The sequence below is a fragment of the Oncorhynchus kisutch genome, linkage group LG10 (assembly GCF_002021735.2).
Source record: "Oncorhynchus kisutch isolate 150728-3 linkage group LG10, Okis_V2, whole genome shotgun sequence".
NCBI lineage: Eukaryota > Metazoa > Chordata > Actinopteri > Salmoniformes > Salmonidae > Oncorhynchus > Oncorhynchus kisutch.
This window is the reverse complement of record NC_034183.2, coordinates 53346044-53367762: the sequence shown is the minus strand read 5'-3', so window position 1 is coordinate 53367762 and position 21719 is coordinate 53346044. Positions and strand designations below refer to the sequence as shown.

At 46.0% G+C, this 21719-nt stretch overlaps 1 pseudogene; it reads right to left on the bottom strand.

Annotated features, from left to right (window-relative positions):
- Positions 1 to 71: 71 nt before the first annotated feature.
- LOC109897286 (disintegrin and metalloproteinase domain-containing protein 11-like) lies at positions 72 to 21174 on the bottom strand (annotated as a pseudogene).
- Between the last annotated feature and the right edge of the window lie 545 nt (positions 21175 to 21719).

Genomic DNA, 21719 nt, shown 5'->3' with positions numbered 1-21719 from the left:
AACCCATATCCCTTTATTTAAATGCAAGCATGTGCGGTGGGGTGGTCCCTGTCTGTCTCCTCACCCCGTGGTCAGAGCAGGTGCGTCCCCAGCGTGGAGCCGGAGCAGGTGCTGAGGTTGAAGGCTTGCCACGGGGAGACAGCGGCGCTCCAGACACATCATGTTGGGGCCGCACGGCGTACCATCCTCCACGTAGCCCAGGTCTGACCCATCCTCCAGCAGGACATGCCCACCTCTGGAAACACAGAAACACAGATGGGAGAGGAGGAAGAGTAGAGAGGAGATGATCAAAAAAAGAGAGGAGAAAAGAGGAGGAGGGAGAGGAGGAGAAAGATGAGAAAGAGGAGGAGGAGAAAGAGGAGTAGTTGAGAGGAGGGGGAGAGGCGACGAGGGATAAAATATCAATCTATAAGAGTCTCCCGAACATAAAACATTAAAGGGGTAGAAGGTACAACTCACCGGCAGTCCAGGTACTTGTTCTGGTGGTATATTGTATGGCTGGTCACTTCCCCCTCCAGATCCCCAAACTTTGGCTTCACCGTCATATTGGCACAGAACAGGAAACCACACAGCACATCCCTGAGAGAATGAGACAGAGAGAGAGAGAGAGAGAGAGAGAGAGAAGAGGAGAGAGAGAGAGAGAGATAGAGAGAGAGAGAGAGAGAGAGAGAGAGAGAGAGAGAGAGAGAGAGAGATAGAGAAAGACAGAGAGAGATAGAGAAAGACAGAGAGAGTGAGAGAGAGAGATAGAGAAGGGGAAAGAAAGAGAGAGAAGGGGAGAGAGAAAGAGAGGGGAGTGAAAAAGAGAGGGGAGAGAATGGGAGAGAGAGAGAGGGACAGAGAGGGAGAGGAAAGAAGATGGGGGAGAAAAACAATCAGAATAATATAACTCTGGTCATGTCTATTGTGTAATAATGACTTATCACTCATGTGATAGAAGGCTCACGGCTTGTTGCACTGCTGCCATCCCTGGCCCTCAGGACTCGGCCCACAGTTGCCCTTCTCTGTGCCCTCTGCATTCAGCTTCTCATAGCAGAAGCGGTCTGCTGAATCTGAGACAGCACACACACAACACAACACACATTAGATCCATATCACCGCCGTCTGTAACTCAGATGAAGTTCCATATCAGTCCACAAGATGGCATAGGACTGTCATGGGCATGGGCATAGCCATAGAAACAGTACCAAGACATTACTACTGTCAAGTGAATAAATCAGGGGTGTGAAAGACATTCAAGAAATGAATTAATCATTAGTACTTACTGTAGCCCCACAGTCCCTTACACTGGCCATCGAGAGTCCTGCACCGACCACTATAACAACGACCCTGAGAGAGAGAGAGAGAGAGAGAGAGAGAGAGAGAGAGATGAGAGAGCGAGAGAGAGAGAGAGAGAGACAGGAAGATGAAAACAAAGGATAACAGCCAGACAGGCATATCTCAACAACACACTGACTGCAGAGCAAAACCCCATTCAAACAAAGGTGTGCCTTACCTGACTACTGTCACACATGTATCCATCCAGCTTGTGCACATTATGTGGGCACTGCAACAGAAGAAAATGACATACAGTATGGTTTACCTCAGACCAACTCATGCTCCCAAAGACTCCATCTCCCAGCATGCACCAGGGAGATCGTGTAGCATCGTACCTGGCTGGAGTCTCCTGTGCAGCTCTCTGGGATGTCACAGTCATTCACAGCCTGTCTGCACACCGCTCCTCTCAGCTCATACTGACACACAAGAACAACATCAGACACACATGACCTCTTACTGTCACGAGAGGTGGGCCACGTAGTAGCACCAAGAGACCCGTAATACTCAAGATCGGATGCTTTTATCATTAAACTTCTTAATAAAAGGTTAGGTAATGAAATGTTTGGTAATGAACGAGTTAAATACTGAAGAGGCACCCTCCTCCATAGAGTGGACTAGCTAGTGTGATGAGTAATATGTAAATGAGGCGGTGGTGGTAGTGGAGTAGAGGGACTCACCCTGCACCCACTGCAGCACAGGCCACTACTGCACATGGCATCGTGGGTCAGGGTACACTTCTTACAGCACGCTCCTCCACTACGGGCACACTCCTACAGACAAACACACACAGTCACTGAGACTGTTCCTCGTACCAACATTAACCCTCTCGTGTCACCGTGACAGTGTCTGTCTCAAACGGAACCCTAGTACCTTTATAGTGCCCTACTTTTAACCAGGGCCCACAGGGCTGTGGCAGTAGTCTCATCCATGCTGGAGGGTTCTGGTCCCTCATCATGTATGGGTTACAGTTCCTTAAAGAGACCCTCACCAGCTGAGACCCACAGTCACACTCCTCCCCTGTCTCCACGAAGCCGTTCCCACACTCAGGAGGGTCCAACAGCTGACAGAGAGACGGAGGGATAGAGGCAGGCGAGAACAGACAGAGGGAGAGACAGTAGACAAGTAGGATGGGAGGAAGAAAAGAGGGGAAGAAGGGAAAAGGGAAGGTCGTAAAGAAGAGGAAGAGAGAGATAATCAAGGATGGGCACAGAGCTGTATGTAAATATCTAATATGGAGAAATGAGGACATTGGGATAATTAATTAGGCTATATATAACGGCACTCCTGGGACCTTCAGCTTACACGCCACTCCCCACTAGACCATCAGGCTAGGCCAGCCTCCCACATCCCTCACCCACACCAGCCTCACCTTGTTGGGCTTGTTGAAGAGGCAGCTCCCGCCCCCCTGGAGCAAGAACTGGATGTACTCGTCAACACTGCAGCGAGAAAACTTTCTGGGCAGGTAATATCTGTACACACAAAACAAGCACACACACACACACACAATTTTGCAATCTGACTGAAATGTTACTATCTGTGGTAAAAAAACTGCTAATTGTAGTAGATGGATTTGACAATAGCTTATCAAATCACCATGGTACCATCTGGTATTAAATAAGCCGAAGCCAAACGCTTGTGAGAACATTATGTGTTCTGTCGACTGATGTACTGTATGTACAGTATATGTAGTGTCAATCTTTACCCAGTGTCTTCCATGATACAACCAAGCCAAGAATCAGGACATCTGCAGTCTCCTGAGAGAGATGGAGAGAGGGAGGGAAAGGAAAACAAGGAGGGTGAAAGAGGGAGTGAAAAGTCATGCCAAATTTTTTTAATGGTTAATGACATTAATCTTGACTAGAAGGAACTTACATTTATTTATTGAGGTAAATCCTTGAGAAGAAAATTTAATAATTTCACAAGTAAAGTTTGAAATAAACTCAATCCATCGCTGCCTGTGCCACTCTTTCCATCCATCCCTTCCTCCCTCCTTTTACTGAATCCATAGGCTCCGGTCTCCTGTCCCTACCTCTCGCCTTAGTCTTTACACTATCTGTACCTGTTCCCTCTCTCTCCCTCTCTCTCGCCTGCTCTCTCTCCCCCTTCCCTTCCCTTCTTTCTTTCTTTTTTTCCTTCCTTCCTTCCTTCCTTCCTTCCTTCCTTCCTTCCTTCCTTCCTTCCTCCCTCCCTCCCTCCATCATCCATCCCCCTGATTTGACCATCCTTACCCGCAGAGCTGCGTATGTTATTCCACCTCATCCCAATGTTCTGACCCAGACTCTGGCACAGAGTGATGGCCATAGGACCCACGTTCCCATACTGGAACACAAACACACACATCCACCCTGTATCAATGGCGTTCTCTTTGACTGAAGTTACGATCCTCACATTCTTCACTGAAGAAACAAAGAAGTCAAAGAAGAGTCATTCTTAAATGTAGCAGTTGTGTCAGTTCCTAAACCATGAGCATGGACTATGAGCCCATTGTTGTGAGTCACAGTCCTTTGAAGCTGAGTAGGAAACACACAGGTCTCTCTTACCTCGTTGATGCCCCCTCCTCTGGTGAGAGAGCACACCCCTCCGGTGTAGGCCGCCCCACTGCGACTGCTCTGGAACGTACGGCCCCTGGAGCAGATGGAGGAGAACAGGGGTCAAACCTGGACTAAAGGACCAGGACATATTGTAGTATATATAAACCGGCTGCAACCAGTCAACAATACTGATCTCGTCCAAAATGGCCCCCTATTCCTTTTATAGTGCGCTCCGTTTCACCAGAGCCCTCTGGTCAAACGTAGTGCACTATTGAGGGAATGGTGTGGCATTTGGGACGCAAGCCACAGACTGCCCCAGGTTAGATACAGGAGCATATCAACTTCCTCTATTTTTTATTTCAGGGGGACATAGACAGGGAGGCGCTCACGAGAAGAGGTGCACGGTGTCACTTTGCTCCTTAATACTGTCCTTCCTGTACTTCATGAAGTTCTGCAGCGTCGTCAACGGGTCGGTCACCACGGGAACCATGTTGGCCGACGACCAGGTCTCCATGGCAACCAGCACAATGCGTGTGTTCAGCTGTTCCCTGTAAATCTGCAGGCCAAACATACACTGCTGGTATACACAAATTCATATCTAGGAGCATGGACATAATAAGTAAGATAAACTCAGCGAAAATAGAAAAGTCCCTTTTTCAGGACCCTGTCTTTAAAAGATAATTCGTTAAAATCCAAATAACTTCACAGATCTTCATTGTAAAGGGTTTAAACACTGTTTCCCATGCTTGTTCAATGAACTATAAACAATTAATGAACATGCATCAGTGGAACGGTCATTAAGACACTAACAGATTACAAACGGTAGGCAATTAAGGTCAAAGTTATGAAAACTTAGGACACTAAAGAGGCCTTTCTACTGACTCTGAAAATCACTAAAAAGAAAGATGCCCAGGGTCCATGCTCATCTGCGTGAATGTGCCTTAGGCATGCTGCAAGGAGGCATGAGGACTGCAGATGTGGCCAGGGCAATAAATTGCGATGTCCGTACTGTGAGACGCCTAAGACAGCGCTACAGGGAGACAGGAAGGACAGCTGATCGTCCTCGCAGTAGCAGACCACGTGTAACAACATCTGCACAGGATCGGTACATCCGAACATCACACCTGCGGGACAGGTACAGGATGGCAAAAACAACTGCCTGAGTTACACCAGGAACACACAATCCCTCCATCAGTGCTCAGACTGTCCGCAATAGGCTGAGAGAGGCTGGACTGAGGGCTTGTAGACCTGTTGTAAGGCAGGTCCCCACCAGACATCACCGGCAACAACGTCGCCTATGGGCACAAACCCACCGTTGTTGGACCAGACAGGACTGGCAAAAAGTGTTCTTCTCTGACGAGTAACATCTTACAGAAAGAACTGGCAAATCTGGTGCAGTCCATGAGGAAGAGATGCACTGCAGTACTTAATGCAGCTGGTGGCCACACCAGATACTGACTGTTACTTTTGATTTTGACCCCCCGCTTTGTTCAGGGACACATTATTCCATTTCTGTTAGTCACATGTCTGTGGAACTTGTTCAGTTTATGTCTCAGTTGTTGAAACTTGTTATGTTCATACAAATATTTACACGTTAAATTTCCTGAAAATAAACGATGTTGACAGTTGAGATGACGTTTATGTGCGATTGTTCTTATAGGCTACAACCTAGCCTATGATTATTGATATGGCTTTAACTTCAACATAACAATATCATCATAAATGACGATGGGTATCAGTACAAAAGGTAAGTATGAAGTGACAGAGCTCTTACTGCATCAGCCATATTGACCACTGCTTTGGCAAAGTTCCTGGCCTGGGTAGTGGAGCGTCGCAGCTGCACAAACTGCAGACAGACAGCAAACGTTAGGTACAGTGTGTGTGCGCGTCACACACACGCACGGACTCACACACATCAGTTCTTTTCAGAAAAGGCCCAACTCACCATTTCGTAGTCGTTGACCACCATCAGCTCGATGTATTTGGTCTCTGACTGCACGGTGGGCCTGCGCGGCAGCTGTCTCTTAGAGCGCCTCAGCACCTCACTGACCCGGGGATCCTTCATCTGCTCATCACCATTACCTCTGGCTCTATCCCCCCCACTGTCGTCTGTGCAGTCTGGACACAATACAACACGGAGGACTGAGAAATGACATCAAAGAGCATGGATCGACCAATATCAATGTGTCTTCTCATTGGTAGGTATAAACATGAATGATTGTATAAAGGAGAGAGGATGTAGGATGTTGCCAGTACCTTGACAGTCTGAGGATAGTCTGACATCAGGCATCCTACGCACTAGGTGGGCCCCCTCAGTCTAGAGAGGAGTCAATGAGACACCAGGAGAAAACAATACCATCTTTACTACGTTGCTCCATATTCCTCATCTGCATCCATGTTACTATGAATGAATGAATCAATAACATCAACACTACTCCACAGGGCTACCTATACCGCTGTCTCCCAACCACCACACACTCACCTGATTGGTCCCGTCGAAAAGAGGCTCAATCCCATAAGAGAACATCCCATCAGAAAACATACCACTGAGAGAACGAGAGAGAGAGAGAGAGAGAAAGAGAGAGAGAGAGAGAGAGAGAGAGAGAGAGAGAGAGAGGGAGGGAACACATTCATTATATATCTGTAAGTCTCCCTTTGTATAGCAATAATATTAGTACATGAAGATCAAAGATACCATATAGCTTATCAAAGACATAGTGCCAGTAATGTACCGAGTCAGTGTGGTGAGGCAAGGCCATTGACAGACAGTTTATAGCTATGGGGAGAATCTCACCATAGGCCAAGACAGGTGGAGAGAGCTGCCCAGGACTCTGGTAAGCCCCTCAACCTCCCTTGGTAGTAGCAGTGCTCCCCTCCCTGTGGACACAAAGATCATACCATTGTTAATATACAGTCACATGCTCAAGTAAGTTGACTGTGTAGTGGTACATTGGATTGCAGGTTTCCACACACTGACTGAGGAGGACGGTGATGCTCATTTCACAGTCCCCTAAGAAAACAACATGGAGTCCCCAGGAGTTGTGCTTTAAACAGTTTCTACTTCTATTCTCTCTCTGTCGCTCTCTCTCTCTCTCTCTCCCTCCCTCTCTTCCTCCCTCCCTCCATTATACTGCTAGCTGTATGTACTATACGCGACCTACTTGTCCTCAACTCTACTCTATTCCAATCCACTCTATTGCACTCTACTCTATTCCACTCTACTCTATTCCACTCTACTCTATTCCACTCTACTCTATTCCACTCCAATCTATTCCACTCTACTCTATTCCACTCTACTCTATTCCACTCTACTCTATTCCACTCCAATCTATTCCACTCCACTCTATTCCACTCTACTCTATTCCACTCTACTCTATTCCACTCCAATCTATTCCACTCCACTCTATTCCACTCTACTCTATTCCACTCTACTCTATTCCACTCCACTCTATTCCACTCCACTCTATTCCACTCTACTCTATTCCACTCTACTCTATTCCACTCTACTCTATTCCACTCCAATCTATTCCACTCTACTCTATTCCACTCTACTCTATTCCACTCTACTCTATTCCACTCCACTCTATTCCACTCTACTCTATTCCACTCCACTCTATTCCACTCCACTCTATTCCACTCTACTCTATTCCACTCTACTCTATTCCACTCTACTCTATTCCACTCTACTCTATTCCACTCCACTCTATTCCACTCTACTCTATTCCACTCTACTCTATTCCACTCTACTCCACAATACTCTATTCCACTCTACTCTATTCCACTCTGCTCTATTCCACTCTACTCTATTCCACTCCAATCTATTCCACTCCAATCTATTCCACTCTACTCTATTCCACTCTACTCTATTTGAAATCCACTCTATTCCACTCTACTCTATTCCACTCTACTCTATTCCACTCTACTCTATTCCACTCCACTCTACTCTATTCCACTCTACTCTATTTGAAATCCACTCTATTCCACTCTACTCTATTCCACTCTACTCTATTTGAAATCCACTCTATTCCACTCTACTCTATTCCACTCTACTCTATTCCACTCTACTCTATTCCACTCCACTCTATTCCACTCTACTCTATTCCAATCCACTCTATTCCACTTTACTCTATTCCACTCCACTCCACTCTAATCTATTCCAATCTCATCTATTCCACTCTACTCTATTCCACTCTACTCTATTCCACTCTACTCTATTCCACTCTACTCTATTCCACTCCACTCTATTCCACTCCACTCTACTCTATTCCACTCTACTCTATTCCACTCTAATCTATTCCACTCTACTCTATTCCACTCTATTCTATTCCACTCTGCTCTATTCCACTCTACTCTATTCCACTCTACTCTATTCCACTCCACTCTATTCCACTCCACTCTACTCTATTCCACTCTACTCTATTCCACTCTAATCTATTCCACTCTACTCTATTCCACTCTATTCTATTCCACTCTGCTCTATTCCACTCTACTTTAGCTACCGCTCTGACAATGGAGGGGTCTTCTGTGCAGGGAGTTTATAAATACATCCAACATTATGTTGCCCCACAGTGGGAACAGCTTGGAAGGAACAACATGCAGCGAGAATGCATTGGGCTGGCTAAGAATAAACCTGTATCCCAACCGGCCGTGATTGGGAGTCCCATAGGGCGGCGAAACAATTGGCCCAGCGTCGTCTGGCCGGTGTAGGCCGTCATTGTAAATAAAAATTTGTTCTTAAGTGACTTGCCTAGTTAAATAAAGGTTCAATTTAAAATGCAAAATTAAGCAGTGGTTGTCAAAGTGTGGAAGAGGAGGACCACACACACGAGACCTCAACACAGATGAGGAGGACATCCAGCTACAACACTAATGCTCATTCTGAGTAAAACATCTACCTTGCCTGCAACCACCTGAGCCCCATCCTTCATTGGTGTGAAAGAGCTGGCCGAGTGTAACACTTAAAATGTTTAAAACAATGACTTTTAAAACTGCAGAGCAAATAAAACTATTGGCAGTAAAAACATCCCCTTGGTTGGAGAACTACCCAAACACTTATTACACATGGTTAGAAAGCACAGTAACAATTAAACACAGTAACAATTAACAAGACAATTAGCAGTTGGGGTGTGTGCAGCCAGTAATCAGGACACGCTATGGAATGTTTGAATTGAATGGCAAATAAACAGCAATACAAAGGCAAGCATATTAGGCTACATGCTTGGACAGTTATACACTCAGTGGTCTGTTTATTAGGTACACCCATCTAGTAATAGGTCGGACCACCCTTTGCCCTCCAGAACAGCCCGGATTCATCGGGGCATGGAAACATTGCTCAATTGGTATCAAGGGACCTAATGTGTGCCAGGAAAACATTCCCCACACCATTACACCACCGCCACCAGCCTGTACTGTTGACACCAGGCACTATGTGGCCATGGACACTGCTTACACCAAATCCTGACTCTGTCATCAGCATAACGTCACAGGAACTGGGATTCATCGGCCCAGGAAATGTTTTTCCACTCCGCAGTTGTCTGTTCTGCACACCACTGTTGTACTCAGCTGTTATTTGCCTGTTTGTGACCCATCTGTTAGCTAGCCATTCTCCTTCGACCTCTCATCAACAAGCTGATTTCGCCCACAGCACTGACGCTGACTGGATGTTTTTTGTTTTTCGCACCATTCTCGGTAAACCCTAGACACTGTCGTGCCTTCAAAAGCCCAGGAGGTCGGACGTCTCTGAGATACTCGAACTGGCACGCCTGGAACTGGCATGCCTGGCACCAGCGATCATACCACTCAAAGTAGCTTAGGTCTCTCATTTTGCTCATTCTAACTTTCAATTGAACAGTAACTGAATGACTTGATGCCTGTCTGCCTGCTTTATATTGCAAGGACGGCCACGCGACTCACTGTCTGTAGGAGCGAACCATTTTCATGAACGGGGTGGCCACTGAGTATAAGTCTCAAGCCCAGGTGAAGGCCTCTCCTTCACAATTAGTCTCCTTCAAAAGATTAAAAAACCTTTCCCGTAATGGCTGATCTAAAGTAGTCATTGCGCCACTACTGAATATGAGATTGGGATAGCAGGTATACAAAACCACTCTAATAGAAGCAGAGATAGACACACAGCAACCAGAGCTGGCATAGAGTCAAGCGCTCTGCCTGGTCTGGGAGTGTGAGTATGTGGCTCCATCCCTGCAGGCGTACTGTACTGTACCTCCCACCCACACCACTGCTCTCTAAAGGAACCAACTGTCTGCAAACACACACACACACACACACACACAGAAGGACTCTCTCTGATACCATCACCCATCCTGCCATTGTATTCACTGGCCTTGAACTCAAAATGTTCCTCTTCCTTTCTCCCTCTCCCTCTCCCTCTCTCTCTCTCTCTCTCTCTCTCTCTCTCTCTCTCTCTCTCTCCTTTCATTCTCCTCTCTGCCAAGAACTTAATGACACTGCAGAGCTGACTTGTTGCCATGGGAACAAGATCCTGATTGGCTAGTGAGGGCAGAGGGAGAGTTGGGAATGAGAGTGGGTGAGGATGAGACAGAGGCTCTTGCTGAGGCTGGGGGGCGAGGGGCAGTTAGTAACGTGTGTAGTACAATGAACCAAATAGAAAAAAACACTACTTTTCCTCAATGGTTTTCTAGAGGCACTGACATTCCTGTAGTAGTCTACAAGCCACTCAATCACACTGTAGCATTCATTCATTTTGGTGAGACGGTGGTCAATACTAATGTCATTTCAATCTGATAAGTGCCGCCAACAGGATGGACGTATCTGATTTCAGTAAGACACTAAACAGATCTCTGTAGCCTACTGGACAATAGCATACAATGTCAACAGTATGTCTACAGTATGTCAACCGTATGTCAACCGTATGTCTACAGTACGTCTACAGTATGTCAACAGTACGTCAACAGTATGTCTACAGTATGGCTACAGTATGTCAACCGTATGTCTACAATATGTCTACAGTATGTCAACCGTATGTATACAGTACGTCTACAGTATGTCTACAGTATGTCAACCGTATGTCTACAGTATGTCAACAGTACGTCTACAGTACGTCAACAGTATGTCTACAGTGCGTCTGCAGTACGTCTACAGTATGTCAACCGTATGTCTACAGTATGTCAACCGTATGTCTACAGTATGTCAACAGTACGTCTACAGTATGTCAACCGTATGTCTACAGTATGTCAACCGTATGTCTACAGTATGTCAACAGTACGTCTACAGTACGTCAACAGTATGTCTACAGTGCGTCTGCAGTACGTCTACAGTATGTCAACAGTATGTCTACAGTACGTCAACAGTACGTCTACAGTATGTCTACAGTATATATCAACCGTATGTCTACAGTACGTCTACAGTATGTCAACCATATGTCTACAATATGTCTACAGTATGTCTACAGTATGTCAACCGTATGTCTACAGTACGTCTACAGTATGTCTACAATATGTCTACAGTATGTCAACCGTATGTCTACAGTACGTCAACCGTATGTCTACAGTACGTCTACAGTATGTCAACCGTATGTCTACAGTATGTCTACAGTACGTCAACCGTATGTCTACAGTATGTCTACAGTATGTCAACCGTATGTCTACAGTACGTCTACAGTATGTCTACAATATGTCTACAGTATGTCTACAGTATGTCAACCGTATGTCTACAGTATGTCAACCGTATGTCAACCGTATGTCAACCGTATGTCTACAGTACGTCTACAGTACGTCTACAGTACGTCTACAGTATGTCAACCTTATGTCTACAGTACGTCTACAGTATGTCAACCGTATGTCTACAGTATGTCTACAGTATGTCAACTGTATGTCTAGAGTACGTCTACAGTACGTATACAGTTTGTCTACAGTACGTCTACAGTATGTCAACAGTATGTCTACAGTATGTCTACAGTATGTCAACCGTATGTCTACAGTACGTCTACAGTATGTCAACCGTATGTCTACAGTACGTCTACAGTATGTCAACCGTATGTCTAGAGTACGTCTACAGTATGTCAACCGTATGTCTACAGTATGTCTACAGTATGTCAACCGTATGTCTACAGTACGTCTACAGTATGTCAACCGTATGTCTACAGTACGTCTACAGTATGTCAACCGTATGTCTACAGTACGTCTACAGTATGTCAACCGTATGTCTACAGTACGTCTACAGTATGTCAACCGTATGTCTAGAGTACGTCTACAGTACGTCTACAGTATGTCAACCGTATGTCTACAGTACGTCTACAGTACGTCTACAGTATGTCAACCGTATGTCTACAGTACGTCTACCGTATGTCTACAGTATGTCTACAGTATGTCAACCGTATGTCTACAGTACGTCTACAGTATGTCAACCGTATGTCTACAGTATGTCAACCGTATGTCTACAGTACGTCTACAGTATGTCAACCGTATGTCTACAGTACGTCTACAGTATGTCTACAGTACGTCTACAGTACGTCTACAGTATGCAGAAAACAGTAGTAGCTTTTTCAGAGGCATGATTAGAACTTCTATTATAACTAGGGCCATGTGTTTTGCGCAATCATGTGACATAGCAAGAATTTATCCTGTATTTTAAGCCTTTTCCAAAAATGATTTATACCAAAAATGAAAGCAGTTGTCTGAGGATGGATTTGACATAAAAAGAAAATGGTACAGTTTGTTGAAAAATCTTTTAACAACGGTTTAAATCCAGGCATATCAAATGATTGTGCAAAACACAGGGCCCTAATTATAACATACACACACTCAAAAACACACACACACACACACACACACACACACACTACCATAGACTGCGAGGGTTTGCCGTCTTGGTGGAAGTGCCGCTCCACGTAGTCTGAGGACAGGAGGTTGCTGCAGAGAGAAAACACAGAGACACCTCTGTTATTATGAACAGACACCTCTCTCACAAACTATACCGCAAGCCGAGCTCTACGCTACGTCTAAGACAACGAGGCGCATCCGTCATGTTTAGGATTTATCCTCGTTCTCTGCATATCTATTCTGCTTGGGAATAGATACACAGTCTGTTCGAATATGGTCCGCTCTTAAATGTAATTCCTTTCAGAGTTCATGCATGAGGGCGTTGTGTAATGCATGGCTGTAGCGTACAGCATATGGATGTGATTTATGACGTTATCGTAGCTAGGCAGTAGCCGTAACAGAGTAGCGGTGGTCTGGCTGCTGTGTTGACTCCTTTACTGTGCTGTAGGGGAGTTACAGTACATTAAGCACATTAATAATAAAGTCATGACAATCCGGGCCACTCTCTCTCTCTCTGTCCCCCTCATCCCCCCTTTCTCTCTTTCTGTCTCCTCTCTCTCTCTCTCTGTCCCCCTCATCCCCCTCTTTCTCTCTTTCTGTCTCCCCTCTCTCTCTCTGTCCCCCTCATCCCCCTCTTTCTCTCTTTCTGTCTCCTCTCTCTCTCTCTGTCTCCCTCATCCCCCCTTTCTCTCTTTCTGTCTCCTCTCTCTCTCTCTGTCCCCCTCATCCCCCTCTTTCTCTCTTTCTGTCTCCTCTCTCTCTCTCTGTCCCCCTCATCCCCCTCTTTCTCTCTTTCTGTCTCCTCTCTCTCTCTCTGTCCCCCTCATCCCCCCCTTTCTCTCTTTCTGTCTCCTCTCTCTCTCTCTGTCCCCCTCATCCCCCTCTTTCTCTCTTTCTGTCTCCTCTCTCTCTCTCTGTCCCCCTCATCCCCCTCTTTCTCTCTTTCTGTCTCCTCTCTCTCTCTGTCCCCCCATCCCCCTCTTTCTCTCTTTCTGTCTCCTGTCTCCTCTCTCTCTGTCTGTCCCCCATCCCCCTCTTTCTCTCTTTCTGTCTCCTGTCTCCTCTCTCTCTCTCTGTCCCCCCATCCCCCTCTTTCTCTCTTTCTGTCTCCTGTCTCCTGTCTCCTCTCTCTCTCTGCCCCCCCATCCCCCTCTTTCTCTCTTTCTGTCTCCTGTCTCCTCTCTCTCTCTGTCCCCCCATCCCCCTCTTTCTCTCTTTCTGTCTCCTGTCTCCTCTCTCTCTGTCTGTCCCCCCATCCCCCTCTTTCTCTCTTTCTGTCTCCTGTCTCCTCTCTCTCTCTCTGTCCCCCCATCCCCCTCTTTCTCTCTTTTTGTCTCCTGTCTCCTGTCTCCTCTCTCTCTCTGCCCCCCCATCCCCCTCTTTCTCTCTTTCTGTCTCCTGTCTCCTCTCTCTCTCTCTCTGTCCCCCATCCCCCTCTTTCTCTCTTTCTGTCTCCTGTCTCCTCTCTCTCTCTCTGTCCCCCCATCCCCCTCTTTCTCTCTTTCTGTCTCCTGTCTCCTCTCTCTCTCTGCCCCCCATCCCCCTCTTTCTCTCTTTCTGTCTCCTGTCTCCTCTCTCTCTCTGTCCCCCCATCCCCCTCTTTCTCTCTTTCTGTCTCCTGTCTCCTCTCTCTCTCTGCCCCCCATCCCCCTCTTTCTCTCTTTCTGTCTCCTGTCTCCTCTCTCTCTCTGCCCCCCCATCCCCCTCTTTCTCTCTTTCTGTCTCCTGTCTCCTCTCTCTCTCTGCCCCCCCCCATCCCCCTCTTTCTCTCTTTCTGTCTCCTGTCTCCTCTCTCTCTCTCTGTCCCCCCATCCCCCTCTTTCTCTCTTTCTATCTCCTGTCTCCTCTCTCTCTCTGTCCCCCCATCCCCCTCTTTCTCTCTTTCTGTCTCCTGTCTCCTCTCTCTCTCTGCCCCCCATCCCCCTCTTTCTCTCTTTCTGTCTCCTGTCTCCTCTCTCTCTCTGTCCCCCCATCCCCCTCTTTCTCTCTTTCTGTCTCCTGTCTCCTCTCTCTCTCTGCCCCCCCATCCCCCTCTTTCTCTCTTTCTGTCTCCTGTCTCCTCTCTCTCTCTCTGTCCCCCCATCCCCCTCTTTCTCTATTTCTGTCTCCTGTCTCCTCTCTCTCTCTCTGTCCCCATCCCCCTATTTCTCTCTTTCTGTCTCCTCTCTCTCTCTGCCCCCCCATCCCCCTCTTTCTCTCTTTCTGTCTCCTGTCTCCTCTCTCTCTCTGTCCCCCCATCCCCCTCTTTCTCTATTTCTGTCTTCTCTCTCTCTCTGTCCCCATCCCCCTATTTCTCTCTTTCTGTCTCCTCTCTCTCTCTGCCCCCCATCCCCCTCTTTCTCTCTTTCTGTCTCCTTTTTCTCTCTCTGTCCCCCCATCCCCCTCTTTCTCTCTTTCTGTCTCCTGTCTCCTCTCTCTCTCTCTCTCTCTGCCTCCCCACCCCCCTCTTTCTCTCTTTCTGTCTCCTCTCTCTCTCTCTCTCTCTGCCTCCCCATCCCCCTCTTTCTGTCTTCTGTCTCATCTCTCTGTCCCCCCATCCCCCTCTTTCTGTCTCCTGTCTCCTCTCTCTCTCTCTCTCTGTCCCCCCATCCCCCTCTTTCTCTCTTTCTGTCTCCCGTCTCTCTCTCTTCTCTCTCTCTCTAGGGTGGGTAGCTGTATTGAAGGAGCTCTCGGGGTCTCTGTGTCCCTGACGCTCCACTAAGCATTTGATCATGTGTCATACATGGAAGGAGAAAAGTGTATTTTCTAACGGTAGCGGTTATGGAAATGCCGACGTTGATGATTGTGGCGATTAAGAAAATACGGACTGATGGAAATGGGGTGTGGCGATTACGTCAATCAAGTTGACAAATCAAATGTACTCACTGGTTTAACTCCAGGTCCAGGGTGAAGGTGTGTCCGAAGGTTTCCACCTGGAAACAACTCTGGGCCAAATGGACTGGCTTAAATAGGGAGAAGGTGAGATGAGGATCGAAAGAGAGAGAGAGAGAGAGAGACATTACAGGAAGAACCACTTAAAAGTAAACCACTCTAATAGCGGTTCGCCCATTTGGTGAGTCACAATGAAAGCTTTCATTCTGTAAGAAGTATCACAAACCAACATATGTACTGTACAAATGCATTTCTGCCAGCGCAATACTGCATATGTTTCAAAAGCACTTTAGCAGCTAACATAGTCGGATTGATAAAGTGTCCATTGATTTGGCTGGACTGAATCCATTCCAACAGGCAGTACTGAAGCCATCCAGGAAGTGCATTTGTATTCAGAGGTAGAGATGGACGGGAGGAGGGTTTACGGGAAAGGAGAAAGCTTTACATTTCCATCTACATTAAGCTGGTGTGAAGCCAATGTGTTCCTACTGTCGGCTGCCCAAAAAAATGGAGAGGTAACGAGAAGGCAATGAGGAGCTTTACTGTCTGCCAGAGATTTATAGCAGTCAAAACACAGTGTCGCCAAAAGCACAAACAGTGCCAGCATTCAATCCCAGCCCACTGTAATTCTGTCTGCAGGATACAGGCTGCAGTGAATCGTTGGACTTTCACTGAAACAAGACTCCCATTCGGAAATCATTCCCTCCAATGATTCCACACCACTCAACTTCACCTGGAGCAGGGCGAGGGCAGTTCTGCTTGGCTAAAGGAAGGATTCAAATGTGGTGTCATGGATATCAATCCAAGGAGTTCTGTAACGTTTTTATGTGTGAAAAAATCAAGACGGTTTATTTTGGTCAATCAATAGATCAGTAGATTTGTTTGAATCGATCAGTATTTACCAGCGCTGAATCATAACATCCCTCGGGATATTTAGGTGGCAACCAACAACACCCCTGTCTGTAACATCAAGGCATCTTGATACTGTTCTGCCAAAGTCAGTCCTCCGGGAACCTTGTGATAGCAGGTTCATTACTCAGTAACAACCAGTGATTGTAAATACATTTGAAACGTGCACATGCTGTAGAAACAGATGTATCTTCACTTCCAGTCCATTGATTAAAAAAAAAGACATCTGAGGAAACAGTAGGCTGTACAACTTGGAATCAAAGTTTACCTATGGAATAGTTGATCAATTCATGAGTCTAGGAATATTCCATCTAAACTTATTTAGAATCCTCTATAAAAAAAAAAGAAGAAAAAGAGAACTAAGGCAAAAAAAATGATTACATGTAACCAACAGAACCCTCCTAATTAAGTAAAAATATCACCCTTTACCAATTAAACCACTTCTCAAAAACATCTCCAAAAACAACAGCACTGGGCTTTTACACGATCTCCATCCAAATACCCATGAGCCTCTTTAAATATTTCAATCACATCACACGGTAGGTTAAACCAAACAACGTAATCAGAGCCAGATTTATCTCCAGATGAGTGTAATGATTCTCTCAACCAACTCAACTCAACACTCAACCCACCAGGAGGGTATATTACAAAGCAGGATCAATAAGTTAGCCAGGTAACATTGATAAACAACCAGAAATAGCTATTGATTTTCTGATTCTTTAAGAGCTTAGAAATGTGTTTTTGGTTGTTGAATCACTTCGACTATACTCATTTCAAGCTTATCCTTAAACCAAATGAAGTTATTTCCGAATATTTAGGTGAGTTATCTTGTTAACTCATTGATCTCTGGTGTCCCACTGATAGACATAGACCTACATAGAACCATACCCTCAATACCACTTACAACTTCCTCTTCAGAGAAAGCGGGTGTATGATTTTTTTTTTAAGAAAGGGGTTGGAGGGTGAGGTAGAGATAAAAGGGGGGAAAAATAGGGGGATTTTGTACCAGTGGAGATTTTATCCCAAGTAGCACTTCTCACACAGGCCTGTTGAATCATTGAGGGGGACATAAACTCAGTGAAAAAATAAAAGTCCCTTTTTCAGGATAATTCGTAAAAATCCAAATAACTTCACAGATCTTCATTGCAAAGGGTTTAAACACTGTTTACCAAGCTTGATCAATGAACCATAAACAATTAATGAACATGCACCTGTGGAACGGTCATTAAGACACTAACAGCTTACAGACGGTAGGCAATTAAGGTCACAGTTATGAAAACTTAGGACACAAAGAGGCCTTTCTACTGACTCTGAAAAACACCAAAAGAAAGATGCCCAGGGTCCCTGCTCATCTGTGTGAACGTGCCTTAGGCATGCTGCAAGGAGGCATGAGGACTGCAGATGTGGCCAGGACAATAAATTGCAATGTCTGTACTGTGAGACGCCTAAGTCAGCGATACAGGGAGACAGGACAGAAGGTTGATCGTCCTCGCAGCGGCAGACCACGTATAACAACACCTGCACAGGATAGGTAAGGATGGCAACAACAACTGCCCAAGTTACACCAGGAACGCACAATCCCTCCATCAGTGCTCAGACTGTCCGAAATAGGCTGAGAGAGGCTGGACTGAAGGCTTGTAGGCCTGTTGTAAGGCAGGTCCTCACCAGACATCACTGGCAACAACGTTGCCTATGGGCACAAACCACCGTCGCTGTACCAGACAGGACTGGCAAAAAGTGCTCTTCTCTGATGAGTCGCGGTTTTGTCTCACCAGGGGTGATGGTCAGATTCGCGTTTATTGTCGAAGGAATGAGACTTACACCGAGGCCTGTACTCTGGAGCAGGATCGATTTGGAGGTAGAGGGTCCGTCATGGTCTGGGGCAGTGTGTCACAGCATCAACGGACTGAGCTTGCTGTCATTGCAGGCAATCTCAATGCTGTGCGTTACAGGGAAGACATCATCCTCCCTTATTTGGTACCCTTCCTGCAGGCTCATCCTGACATGACCCTCCAGCATGACAATGCCACCAGCCATACTGCTCGTTCTGTGCATGATTTCTTGCAAGACAGGAATGTCAGTGTTCTGCTATGGCCAGTGAAGAGCCCAGATCTCAATCCCATTGAGTAAGTCTGGGACCTGTTGGATCGGAGGGTGACGGCAAGGGTCATTCCCCCCAGAAATGTCCGGGAACTTGCAGGTGCCTTGGTGGCCACACCGGATACTGACTGTTACTTTTGATTTTGATTTACTGAGTTACAGTTCATATAAGGAAATCAGTCAATTGAAATAAATTCGTTAGGCCCTAATCTATGGCTTTCACATGACTGGGAATACAGATATGCATCTGTTGGCCACAGATATATATTTTAAAAAAGGTAGAGGCGTGGATCAGAAAACCAGCCAGTACCTGGTGTGACCACCATTTGCCTCATGCAATGCAAAACATCTCCTTCGCATAGAGTTGATCAGACTATTGACTGTGGCCTGTGGAATGTAGTCCCACTCCTCTTCAATGCCTGTGTGAAGTTGCTGGATATTGGTGGGAACTGGAACACGCTGTTGTACATGTTGATCCAGACTCCAGAGCATCCCAAACATGCTCAATGGGTGACATGTCTGGTGAGTATGTTGGCCATGAAAGAACTGGAACATTTTCAGCTTCCAGAAGCAGATGAATGTCACGACAATGGGCATCAGGATCTCATCGCGGTATCTCTGTGTATTCCAATTGCCATCGATAAAACACAATTGTGTTCGTTGCCTGTACGTTACTTATACCTGCCCATACCATCACCCCACCACCACCATGGTGCACTCTGTTCATAACGTTGATAATAGCAAACCACTCACCCACACAACGCAAATACTGCGTTTGTGAAGCCAGTTGAACGTACAACCAAATTCTCTAAAAATGACATTGGAGGCGGCTTATGGTAGAGAAATTAACATTAAATTCTCTGGCAACAGCTCTGGTGGACATTCCTGTAGTCAGCATGTGAATTGCACGCTCCCTCTAAACTTAAGACATCTGTGGCATTGTGTTGTGTGACAAAACTGCACATTTTAGAGTGTCCTTTCTTGTACCCAGCACAAGGTGTAATGATCATGCTGTTTAATCAGCTTCTTGATATGCCACACCTGTTAAGTGGATAGATTATCTTGGCAAAGGAGAAATGCTCACTAACAGGGATGTAAAACAAATGTGTGCACAAATTTTGAGAGAAATAAACTATTTGTGCATATGGAAAATTTCTGGGTTCTTTTATTTCAGCTCATGAAACATGGGACCAACACACATGTTGCGCTTACATTTTTGTTCAGTGTATATACAAGCAAGCTGAAGACACCTGGAGGTTCAGAGTAAGAACAGCACACCTGCCAGTCACAGAGTGGAAGTTAGGGCATTATGGGACTGATGATAGACGTGTGCAGTTTGGGATGGATCTTATGATACACTTGAAAACAAGAGACAGGCCAAAACAGGCAAGACAGGGTTCGCACAAGTAATTTGGGTGGGGAGAAACCATGACAGTGTCAACAATGAACTGGGAATTTAATGCAAGAGAGAGAACGAAAACGAATAAATAACACCCCAATAAGAACGGGTTGCCACACCCACTTCTCCATTGTAGACAGTGGTCTATACTTACGGGGGTACCTCCCGTGGTATTCTTCATGCGAGTATCCAAATAGCCGTGGGACATTTCTTCCTCCGACTCCATCTGCTGCACCAGCCGCTTTGGATAGGCGACTTCGACCGCAATGTCGCTGCTGTCTCCCCGCTCCTCTGGCGAGAACCAATCCCACAAACTCGCATCCCGCAGCAAAGTCGACCTGCCGTCGCCTGTAATGCAGGAGACCTGATAACTGCCAACTTTAAACCACACACGGTTTATCACACAGAAAAACGATACTTATTGTTTAAAAAAATTATATTTGACATAAATAGGCTGATATAGCACCGCGTCAGGCGCTGGTTCTACAGTACGTGCAAGCCCTTGATATAAAAGGCGACAGCGCTGCGGTGAAAATGTGTTGATGCAGCAAATCTACCGCATCCGTAGAACTGAAGGAGAGGGATCTTATTAAAAACACTACGTTCTTGGCACAGGGGCAACTATCTCCAGCTGCGCGCTACCCCCACACACACTATTGTAGAGTAGTCTACAGAGGAAGAAGTGATTGCAGATGCAAAAATTGGGGAAAGCCTACATTGGGCAGGGGTAAACTTGGAAATGAAAAGGGTGCTTCCTCCCTCTCCCGTCATCCCTCTTACCTGACACGGCAAGCCTCTCGCCCACTGCAGCAAAGACCAAGCACCACACCGCCAGCATGATGTTCACATATTCCCCCGAATTAACATCGAGTGCGTTACAATGTAACAGGCGCAGATAAAAAGAAAACCGACGCTCAAACGATTATGGCGAGAGAGAAAAAACACCGAATGAATCTGGTTGACAGCTGACGCTCGTCCTCTCATCTCCCCATTCAACTCGTAGCATACAGTCTCACCGATATCAGGCAATTGAATTAAATAGCCTATCACCAAATGAAAAAAGAAACAGGCCTAATATCCTATGCCAGAGCCGATCAATATTGGAATTGGCAAATTAGCCTAGATTATGTAGAATAGGTCAAATGGGGAGATTTGAGTGCACGTATGCATACATCCTACATGATTGTGCGTGTGTAAGCTGTATGTATGCATGAGTGTATGCGAATCTGCGGTATGTGGAAATGGTAGATAGAAAATGAACAGAATTGCGTTGGGTCTTCGGTGATGAGGACACGTGGGACCATAGTACCCTCCCCTCAGTCTATCTCCAAGCGTCCTTCCGTTGCCATGCAGTTCTCTATCTGCACAAGAGCGGATGCGACAACCCGGGTACCAAGGTGCCAATTGAGGTAAACATAGTAGGGTTTTGTGTGTTCATTCATTTTCTATGAGGACTTATGGATTGCTCGAGTCAACACGAGTAATTCATGAAGATCCTGAATAGATAGGTTCATCCATGGATGGATGAGGTGGGAAAAACGTTCTTCAGTGAAAACACAATAGCCTGCAGTATCCTATAGAAATGGACTTTCATTGTCCAGTGGCCTACATATTGGTCAGTATTGTGGTGCAGCTAAACTCACTAACAGAATGTATTGTAGTGAACAAAATGGAGATCCACACAGCAACTGAAAAGTGGTATCTAATAGCAGGACATGGTGCAACCATTGTGCCCAGAGGTGTGTATGGTAAATACAGACGCCATTCTCCCTCCCTATCTCCAGCTGTCCACTA